Below are 12,121 nucleotides of genomic sequence, written 5' to 3'. Positions count from 1 at the left end.
TCTAACCTACAGTTATTTTATGATCCAGAAAACCCTATGGCTCTTTTCGTATTCAAAACAAAAGTCATTTGTAAATATAACACTTAAAGTATTCAATATCAACCCACTATGGAAAAATTCACTATATATTTTATCTGGATTCACTGGTGTAAAATTATTTTTAGAAATATATATGTACACCTATATCTTCAGATATGTGTCTATAACTACAGTGGGATAGAAAGGTGAAAATACGATCATATGAAATGGTTCCGAATCTGACAATACAATTCAATTCAGTTCCATTCAATGAGCATTTATGGAGCACCTACTGTATGGAGGCCACAGTGCCCAACTGTCTATAAGGCTCCCAAAGGTTACAAAGATGAATGCCAGAGTCTTTCCTCAATTTATTTTTGAAGCCTTCCCTGTCAGAGACTGTAACTTTTTAATACATTTTAAGTACAAGAAGTGTAAGCCACCTAGGGAAAAATTGGCTTGAAGCACAGAGAATAAATAAATCAATAAACAAATGCCACCGAAGAGGGCAAACATCTTGCAGCCGTGTATGGGCAGTGTGGACCAAGTGTCATGTAGAACTGTCCCTGAATGGAGAGCTATTTGGTCCTTCTTGTTTATTAATGCCGATCCATCTCTACTAATGGATTTAGTGTGAAAGGAAGTAGGGAGGGAGTCGGGAAGTGGAAGTTGCTAGATCTCAGACTTCCATCCTTCATTAATAGTAATGCTGTCTTCTACCAGCGCCTGTTGGTACGACATGGCCTGAAAGCTTAATACAAGAGAAAGAGTTCGGATGCTTCATTTTCATGTATTCATTGACATCAAGCACCAGACGGTCTCATATGATATCACGTGCCTTCATTTTTATCCAATGAAGAGGAATTTCCCTTCGGAGTTGGTCACAGTCATGATTTTGGGTGTTTCCCCCCAAAAGTGTATTATTTTTTTTGTCATGAAAACTTAAATTTATTTTTTCCAGCTATATTGAGATATACATGAATATTAACATTGTGTAAGTTTAAGGTGTACAACATGTTGATTTGATACACTTAATATTGAAAAATGATTACCACCATACTGTTAGCTAATACCTGCATTATGTCGGCTATTTCCATTTCTTTTTTGTAGTGAGAGCATTTAAGATCTACTCTCACAGCAACTTGCGAGGATATAATACAGTATTAAAAGTGTATTATTTTAATTTTTAAACATTTTTTCACATCTACTGACCTGCAATAACCCTGAATGAAAACAGACTTAGCTTGTAGGAATGAACTTATTGTGTAAATCTGCATAAAATAAGCATTTCTTTTAATTAGTACATTTTCCTTTGTAGTCTCTGAATTCAATCATGGGAACCCTAAGCCTGTAGCCCAGGAGCACTGGGAAGCCCGTGGACTTCAGGAAGTGCAGGATGTGTTTGAGTGATCAGCTGAGAGGTTTTGTGACTATATTTATGATGGGTTAGCAACTCCATTCCGGATTTCTTTGTGAAACACAAGTTAAAGGAAAAAAAATGTGTTATATTTCTTCTTTGCACCAAATACACTTTGGGAGAATTCAAAATATTCTCTTACAATGTTAGAATAATCTTAGAAATAAGAAATTGAGGCCCACAGAGGTTATACGACTTGTTCAAAACTACTCAGTGAATAACTGCAACGTTGGTACTTTCCAAGGCCTTCTGCGTCCCAGTGTAGGATTCTTTATATTTAGTCAATGTGTTTTCAATTCCCCAGAGCCATAATCTGTGATTTAGAGACCTATTTTTATCTCTGAGAGTACTCAACCCCAAAACAAAACAAAAGAGGAAGGAGATTTTTGCAACTAAAACCTAATTCTACTGCAGTTTACTGCTGCATCTTACCTTTAATCTACCGTTCAACCTTTCTTACTCAAAAGCAAACTCCAGCACAATTGATGCCAGAAATAGAGCAAAAAAAAAAAAAACAAATAAAAAAAACCCGAAAACACCTTCCTGTAAAAAGCCCATAAAATGAACTTGAAAAAAAACTAACGAATATATTTCCAATCTCTCTCCCCTTTTCTTCCTCAGCCATAGCTCGCTTCCCCGTTTCTCATGCAATATTCAAGGGTCTGTGCTCCACAGCAGGTAGACAGATGCTTCAAGAAGCAGACACGTGGAAACTAAAAAAGTTGTTGTTTTGTTTTTTTTTTTAATATTAACAGATTTTTAGAATTCGCAAATGCTAAGCCTTGTGCAATGATGTCTTCACTAACTTCCTACAGGATCAGGGCTATAACGATAGTGTTAATTTCTGCCACATCTGGGAGATGCCCATCTGGTGTGTCACAATTTGTACGTGACTCCAGAGTGGGCTGCTCTGAAAGGTCTGAACCAGTCAGGCCAGTAGCTGGGAGGCAAAAGACAATTCTTGCTCTAAGTCCCACTGTAATGGTTTAATATTTACGTCTGAATGTTTCCTGAAAAATAAACAAAGCCCTCCAACTGCCCTAACATTAATGCCAACGCATTTCAAAGGAAGAACAACTATTGCTACTCTACTTATGCTATTAAAATTTACAAGCTGTGACTGACATTACACATTTCAACTTAGAATAGTCCCTCAGAGTTAGAGGGAAAAGTTTGCTGAAAATGACAGAGGTTAGACAGAGTTGGTGGTTTTCAAGATTCATATTTCTGTTTACATTTAGGGGATAGAAGCAAGAAAAGCATCATAAGAGAAATGGTTTTTAATACTGAGTACAAAAATGCAATATATATGTACAAAATAGACGCTTCGTTTGAGTCAGTATTTACATGTTTTGTGAGCCTAAATAATATATGTTTTTCATTATTTTAGTAAAATTAAAGAATGGGCATTCAGCTTTCTTTAAATTTTCATATTGCTCACGCTAGTTTAGGCATGCCAGATCACTTTGGTATAATAAATTCCTCCGTGAGTGTTGCACGGATACTAAAAGACACTGTAATAATTTTCTTTTAAATGTGAATTGGAAAAAAAATATTAATAGATAGCTACATTTTTTATGTTAGCCATTATTAGAATTTACTAATGAGAAATCTGACATGCTATTTCTTATTGCTTTAATATGTTTTATCCTATAAAATGGTTTTCTACGTTCTAGGCATTAATTGCATAATGTGAAAAACAATTCTTTGCAACTTCGCGTGATTTATGGGCCTGTCAGTCGTGGCTAGGTGTGGGAGAACTTTGGCTTTTGTGGACTTGCGGGGGAAAGGCTGTGTGAAAAGTCGAGGAAGCCCAATTAGAGACAGGCACTGAGAAAAATTTTAAAAAATCTACCCTGCTGAGAGGCAGGCATTTTTTCTGGATGACAAATGTCTGGAGTTCTCAGTTTTACAAAAAAAAAAAGAGTGCTCAGCCCCGGCCTCTCCCCCTTTTGTCATGTAGGTAACCTAAGCTGTGGAAAAAAGAGACCATCTGGAACAAATGCTGTGGTTTCCCAGAGACAACATTATTCTCTGCCCCTTCCTCTTCCTCTCTATGGATGGCAAACAGTGTCCAGATGACAGATTTTGGAAAATTGTCTTAGGAGATAAATCCTCAGGCAGTTCCAGTGTGCTGGTATTTTGGAGGTTTCCGTGCATTTTGTCAAACGGTTAAGGAAGCTGATAGGCTTTTTGTGAACTGTGGAGCATCAAGAAGGCTTTTACCTTCCACTCAGCTTTTTGTTTTATAAATTTATTTATTTATTTATTTTTGGCTGCATTGGGTCTTCATTGCTGCGCGCGGGCTTTCTCTAGTTGCGGCGAGCGGGGGCTACTCCTCGTTGCGGTGCGCGGGCTTCTCATTGCGGTGGCTTCTCTTGTTGCGGAGCACGGGCTCTAGGTGCGCGGGCTTCAGTAGCTGCGGCTCGCGGGCTCGGTAGTTGTGGCTCACGGGCTCTAGAGCGCAGGCTCAGTAGTTGTGGTGCACGGGCTTAGCTTCTCAGCGGCACGTGGGATCCTCCCGGGCCAGGGCTCGAACCCGTGTCCCCTGCAGTGGCAGGCGGATTCTTAACCACTGCACCACCAGGGAAGCCCCTTCCACTCAGTTTTAATTGAGCAATTGATGGAATTTTGCTATCTTGTGAGGTAAGTTAGACATACACGCCTTGTGATTTATATGTGAATGGTTTTTCATTGTATATTGACATGAATCTTATGAGTACACTACACTCTTCAGCTATCATGGTCAACTGAAGAAAGTCTGCACCAGTTTTCCTTGTAAGGGAGAAATTAAGTGCATTCTTCACATTTTCCATGATACTATATACTTATACTTTTATCATGCTATCCCTTCACTAGAATTGACAGCTTATATGGCATCCTGTGCCTTGTGTCAGGTGAAAGAACAAGGTTTAATACGGAGAAATAGAGAAAATTTGCAGCTTACGTTATCCTAAAAGAGGTACAATATTTCAGCCAGCTAATGGGAGTGGAAAAACCATCCTGAGAAAGAAATCTACAAGTGAATGCTACTGATTTTAAAAGGCATCATCTTGACAAGAACCAAAGGAACACTATCTCTAAAAATCTAATCTGATGGCAAAACAGATTTGTTAGTGTGATTATTAAAACAATTGCCACCTTCTGGTGTAAAGTGATGTCAGCAGGAAACAATCAAGGGAAGTCTCTTGCTTGGGTACAGTCAAGCCCTCAAAGCTACCGTGAAATAGGATTGGACGGGACCTTTCATTTCATATGAGAATTAATTCTCTAAAGGCAGTGAAGAGGAGGCAGCTTACTTTTTTCCCCCCAAGCAAGCAGCTAGAAACAAGTCTGCAGGAGGCCATATTTTTTCTTATTCATTTCTTAGTGTGTGCATGTCTATGTTACCAAGTATTCTGGCAATTAATTTATTCTTTGCATGTAGTTTCATCAGAAAAGAAAAGAAATGGCAGAACTTCTCCAAAGGTTTTATGAGTTAAAAAAAAATTACAGTTCTACATCTAAATTGTATATGAAGGACTGAATTAAAAGGTTCCATTTCTTTCGTTGCACACAAACTTCCCAGTTGCTTTGGCACTTTCTTTAAGGGAGCACAGATTCATTTTGGGCTGACCCCAGAAAGAGCCATACACATGTAATTTGTGGCAAACCTCAGTTATGAAGACTTTCTACTCTTCTCAACAAAGTTAAGTTGGTAAGCTTACAAGAAAGAAATGCCACATATGTTCAGTTATCGAATATCCTGCACTGTGTATTGAAAGTATTTTGAAAGTAATAATTCTACCGCATGGTACCTTGGATTTAAGAACTCACTGACCTTAAATGAATTCAAAGTAGATAAACAAACATTAATTATGTGACTTTATATGTAAATTTTGTCTTTTGCATCTCATGAAATTGTCCTTTGTGTAAAATCTGTTAACGATGCCTTTAATTTTAAAAATTCTGTAGGTTTATCACTTCTTGAGCTTCTACAGTTGAAAAAACAAATATGAGTTTAAAAAAAATCAGAGATTAGGTGATCAATAACACATTTCTTCTCCATCAGATTATTTTTTTGTGTACAGAATTCCTGTTTGATTTTTCAATTATTTAAAATGTCAGAATGATAGATATAAGAGAGTAACCAACTAACCAGGGAAAGCTCTGCCTAGTAATGTTCAGTATAAAGATTCAGAATGATGCTTCAGGATGGATTAACCTTTCCCCTGTTCTGCCTCGTTAGGGGGGGTTCTCCCAATTTGACCCAATCCAAACCTGTTACTTAGTATATATCTAACAGTAAAATTGCAAAAATGTTCACTAGTACAATAGAAGCTAAATGAGCAGTTTCAGATAATTTAATTAAGTTGTAGGTCTTCTAATATAATTCCGTAAGTATGTGAACTTTTAACTTGTGTGTTAACTCAATTTCCTTATGCTTTCATTTACCATTTCTTGGGGACATTACAGTGATTAGCCAAAGTCCTTCCAGCTCCTAATGTTCTCCATAAATTTTGATTTAAATTGACTGTCACTTTCTCATTATAATAAAGTAGGTATTTGACATCTCGAAAAAGAGAGCTGGTCTAGTATAGTACGTTGTGAAAAAGTGGAACTCTTTTTTTTTTTTCTCTATCACACAAAATCCACATAAAATACACCTTTAAAAAGGCTGTTAAGGTTACACAGAATGAAGTGGGTTGAGTACTAAATATTCATAGTCATGTTTATGTTGTAGAATTTCTTGAGAAAATGGGCTTCTGTGTGGCCTTGGTATTGAAAACAGGCATGATGTCATGTTCCCATCTAATTGTTGTATATTTGGTGGCTGTTACTGTGTAGTTGTTGAGTTTGTCAGCATTTGGGAACACTCAGTAGTAAGATAGGAAAGTAACTGCTGTTATACTTCAAAGAGGTCAAAGATAAGACTTAGCCAAATGGGCTAAACCCAGATGAGTCTCCCATACTTTCTCAACTCTGATAACTAAAGGGGTAAGTTGTATAATTGTGCTTTGAAAATTTTCAGTGAATATATTTGTTGTTGAACACAGCCCTAAAAACAAGTGAAATTATCTTCCCGGGAATGTATATTTACCCCAAATTCTCTTTAGTTCCCATAAAATGGCATGGTCAAAAAGGTTTTGTTACTGCCAATTACTGTCCTTGAAGTTACCTAGACAGTCCAAAAATAGAGGCCTCAGTTCAGTGTCTGGAGTGACCTAAAAAACCCAGGAATGGTATCAGGTATGTTTCTCAGGTTTAGTGCTGGAATTTCTGCACTGGATAGACCAAGAATCCACAGGCAGCCAGAGCTACTTAAAAGTATCAGGAAGGCTGCAAGATAATTGCATAGCAAAGGACAAGGAATGTCAGTCCCTCTGGCTAACGGTTTCACGTAAACCACTGCTTTTACAATCTGTTTGGCATCAGTCACTTGAGACAGCTTCTTTAAAGCACTTTTTGTCCACAAAATGTAACACTCCACTGTAGAACCTTCCTGGCACCTATTCAAGATGAATATAAGGATAAATACAGTGATAGTAAAATTAACGAATGTATATTGGAAGCTTACTATATGCTAAGCAATTTGTAAATATGTTTTTCATCTATTTGTACGACTCTAGAATTAGCAACTGTTAGGCTCCCCGTTTTATAAATAGGACCCTGAGGCACAGTGAGATTAATTAATCTTTGCCAAAGGTGGTAAAGCAAGGCTGCCCAATTTTGGAGTCAATGTTCTCAGCCATTACACTAAATTGGCCTTGTTATAACCCAGTTTCACCTACTGGATGGCATTACAGTGAGACTCCCATGCATACTGATGAATATTGAATGCTACATCTTAAGATATATGTTTTCTTGTAATATAGGTAGTGCACGATTGTAAAAAAATTTAGACGATACAGGTAATCCAAAAGAAGAAAATAAAACTTGTGACTAATTTATATATAGTAGTGCGTATATGTTAATCCCAAACTCCTAATTTATCTCCCCCTGCCCAGAGCCCCCTGCCCCACGATCCCCTTTGGTAACCATAAGTTTGTTTTCTATGTCTGTGAGTCTATTTCGGCTTTGTAAATAAATTCATTTGCATCATTTTTTAAGATTCCATGTATAAGTGATATCATATGATATTTGTCTTTCTCTGTCTTACTTCACTTAATATAAAATAGGTAAACAACAAAAACCTACTGTATAGCACAGAGAACTATACTCAATATCTTGTGATATCCTATAATGGAAAAGAATCTGAAAAAGAATATATATATATGTATATACATGTATGCATAACTGAATCATTTTGCTGTACACTTGAAACTAACACAACATGGTAAGTTAACTGTAAGTCAATAAAAAAAGAATAACAGTAAAAAAAAGTTGTTACTAATTTCACTACATAGTGATGACAACTTTTAGGATTTTACTTTATATTCTTCAAGTTGTTTTCTTATACTTGTTTGAAGAATAAGAATTCAGTTCTACTGAGCATGTTCTTTTATGATCAAATATTTGATCTAACAATTTATCATGAACATCTTCCAGCATCTTGAAATACATTTCTATAACATCTCTTTGAATGGCTGCATACTTGACTATTCTGATTTTGAGAGAAATCAAGGTACAACATTTCACAGCACCGAGTCTCAATCTGAATTTCACATCTGGACTCAGGTGGAACTATTGCCATAGCTTTATTTCTAGAGGGTTTTAAAATGGGGGCTATGCAGAGGTGAGAGGTGACCAGGATTATGTATAATGTCAAGAACAAGGGAAGCTCGTGCACACATTTGGAGACTCACTCTTCAAGCTGTCTTTTTTTTCTTCTCCAGTATCTCTGCGTGGTCAAGACAAGTGAATATTTTATATACAACAGTTCTGTAAATGGGTACCCCCAAGTAAAGGGGTAAAATAATTGGCTAACAATGAGGTTAGTGGGAAGCCTTCGAAGCAAGGGATAAAGGATTCTTGACCTTTAGCGGAGAGCCCTGGGCACCCAAGTTTCTTTTGCTTTCCTTGCTGACTTGCCTGAGGGTACGGGGTGAAGTGTCATCTTCACCGAGCCCTCCCCGGTCAGATGCAATCAGATTGACTGATAGCTTTCAGAGAACTAAACAAAATTCTCCTACCTGGGCCGCCCATGCTGGCCAGAGAAATGACTGATGAAGAGTCACTCTGAGCTGGAACTAGACGACCCTTTCAACATCTCATTTAAAACTGCATCGAGTTAAGGTGGTTTTTGAATTATGTATTAAACTCAGCTTCCAAATATAGCTTGGGTTGTCTCTGAAACATCAGCGTCCACAAATCACGGCTCTTCTTCTCTTATTTGTTAGTCTGGTTGTCACTTCCTATTACGTTTTACCCTGGACTCGGGTGAGCTGGCGCCCAACACTGAACCGACAATTTGAAACCACCCTCCCCCTCCTTGGTCTTCCTTCTTCGTCTTGAGCCATGAAAGCTGCCAACATCACCAACTTTCCTAAAAGTGCGTGAACTCTGTCTGCAATTTTGATGAAAGCACAAACCGGCTCTCATTTTCCAGTGGGGAGCACTTAGCTCCGCCATCCTTTCTCCAGGACCGGAGCCTCTGTTACACTCTCACTAATAATCACTAATGGAAGTTGTAATGCTCAGTGCAGTCTTGAGATTCATCAGCATCGGCGGTCAAAATACTCCCTGGGGACCTGGCTGCTGGGGCCAAGAGTCGGTCTTGGCGTCTGGATCTCTTTTTAAACTCTACCCTCCTCCAGTACTCCCTTCCCATTCCTCCCCGCCCCCCCCTTTCTTCCATTCATTTCTAGAACAAAAAATATCAACCAAGTCCTGTTAAAGCTGCCTCCGCAATACCTACAGAGTCTATTTCTCTCTCTCCATTTCCACTGCTACTCATCAACTAGCTTAGGACACACACATCTATTACTTGGATTTCTGCAACAGCATAGCCACTGGTCTCCCCACCTTGACACAGTGTCTCCCCACCTTGACACAGTGTCTCCCCAGATCAGTTATCTGCAGTAATCCAAGTGATCTTTCTAAAAAATGTAGTCACGTTAAAAAGCTTACGTGACCTATGAGTAGGCTATCCACAGGTCCTGCAGTAATCCAAGTGATCTTTCTAAAAAAATGTAGTTAAAAAGTTTACGTGACCTATGAGTAGGCTATCCACACGTCCCAGTTTTCTGGAACAGTACCAGTTTCTGCTGTTGTCATGATTAATAATGCCTCTTTCACTCTCAAGAGCGTTCTGTTTTAGAGAAAAAAATTATACGGTCATACTACCTTCTCTCAACTGGCCTCTGTCTACCTCTGTAGCTGGATCTTTCCTGCCCTTGCAGTTCCTGAGTTGTGCCATGTTCCCTCCACCCAGGATCTTTGTTTATGCTTTCCCTCTTTCCTGGATATTTTTTCAAATCCTCTTTGCCTTCTATGTAATTTCTATTCATTCTTCAGATCCCACTAGAAAACAAGTTCTATAGAGGCAGGAACTTCTGTCTGTTTAGATCACGACTGTATTCCAAGTGCACAGAATCGTGTCTGACACATAACAGGCACTGAATAAATATTGGCTGAATAGGTGAATCTTTTTTTCTTTTTTTTTACCATTAAAAAAAAATGAAGTATAGTTGATGCACCATATTATATAAGTTACAGGTGTACAATATAGTGATTCACAATTTTAAACGTTATACTCCGTTTGTAGTTATTATAAGATATTGACTATAGTCCCAGTATTGTACAACATATACTTATAGCTTATTTTATACATAATAGTTTGAGTTAGTGAATCTTGACTCAAGCATTACTTCGTCAGGGAAGACATCCCTGCCTTTTTTTCCCCACTCTTTCCCAGGATTTGTTCAGAAAATCATGAATCTCTTTTGGAGCATTTTGGATCATACAATCATTGGTTCACTAGACTTTGTCTTCAATGGGAGCAAGAACCCTTCCCTTCTGCTTATTTTTTTGAGTCTGCATCACACACCATGTTGATCTAAAAATAGGCTTGGAATAGGTGTATGATGCCAGTAACATCATAGTAGGCATTTTAGCAATTCTAAAGAAAAATTATATATGGTCTTATTCTCTAGAAGCTTATACTTTATCAGAGGGAAAGAAAAGGCCAAAATGTACAAGCAGGTGGCAGTACAAGATGACAGATTGACTCAGAATTTGAGAACAAAGAAGCCTAGAAATTACATAGATCAACCCTAACTCATCATAGTGGCATTAAGTGATTGTTACACAGCGATTGTGACAGTCCCATGAGGTGTCTGGATAACAGGCACTTATAGAGGTTCAGAGGTGAAAAATACTGCTGTGTCCTTGAGTGTCAAGGAAAGATTATGAAAGAAGTAAAGTTGAATTGAGTTTTGAAAAATTCATTCTCTGACAAATATTTGTTAACTATCTATTATACACTAACAAGAATAAGACACAATCCTTGCCCATGGAGATTAAGGGCTGGCAAGCTACCGCCCTCAGGCTAAAGCTGGCCATATGGTTTTGAAAATAAAGCTTTGTGGGAACACAGTCACCCCCATTTATTTACATCTTGTTTGTAGCTGTTTTTGTTTTTGTTTTTTTCTTTACTACAATGGCAGAACTGAGTAGCTCCAACAGAGACGTATGGAAAATGTTTACTATTTGGCCCTTTACAGAAAAGGTTTGCTGATTGCTGAGTGAAACTCTCAGGCTTGAGTGGAGGAGACAGGCATAAAACACCAAAATTGCACGACATATGGGCTTAGAACAGACGCACTGGAAGCTTCATGGACGAGGTGAGAAAGAGGAAGGGCTTAATTAGTCAGGAAAGGGAGCCCAGAAGAAAGGCCATGTGAGTGATGTCTTGAAGGATCAGATGATCAGTAGGAAATTGATTATAAAGAAACAGAAGAAAGAAAAAGAGGATACACTAAGAACTAAGGTGAGAATGCAGGAATGAACAACTCTTCTTTGGGGGGAAATACATGGTACTTCCAGGTGGGACCAAAGATTCCCACTGGGAAGCACAGGGTGAAAACTTCATTGAATGAGGCCAAGCGAACGATACAGAGTCTTGAGCATTAGCTGAAACATTCAAAATTCACCATGAAGGCAATGGGCAGACTTGGAAGGCTCTGGTCCAGGACAAAGATAATGAAAAAGGGAATAGATCTGTAGACTCTGAGTCTGATGACTTGAAATGGAAAAGAATTCTGGGGGACCACTAAAGCAGTCTACTGAAGAGGGTAGAAAAAATTGGAGCTCTGAGAGCAAATTTAGCCCACAGAGCAGTCTTTCTTTGTCTACATGGTACTTGAACATTTCAAAAAATTAGTTATCCACGTTTACGAAAGGATATTTTGCATAAGAATCTAGATTTCTATGGTTTTTTATCAATCAGAGTATCTGGCAACACTGGGCCTGCATTCTTGCTTGCCAGCAATGGACTGGGGCTGAGCTGTGCGGTGTGGTCTCGGCCAGAGCAGGCTGAATTTAATCGTGCAACATAACCCCTGTGGGCATTGGGATTTGTGGTCTATGTTGCCATCATCTGGACATAAAGTTTGAAAAAATCTTTAATTGGGGTGGAGCTAATACATTCACCTTTCTTTTCCTGCCCTGAACTCACATCTACTGACTGCTCTTTCTGAAGCTTTCTGAAGATCCACCTGTTTCATTTTTGAATGCTGGGGATTTTGTGTGTGTGTGTGTGTGTGT

This window comes from Balaenoptera acutorostrata, chromosome 21, assembly GCF_949987535.1.
Source record: "Balaenoptera acutorostrata chromosome 21, mBalAcu1.1, whole genome shotgun sequence".
NCBI lineage: Eukaryota > Metazoa > Chordata > Mammalia > Artiodactyla > Balaenopteridae > Balaenoptera > Balaenoptera acutorostrata.
This window is presented reverse-complemented; position numbering follows the sequence as displayed.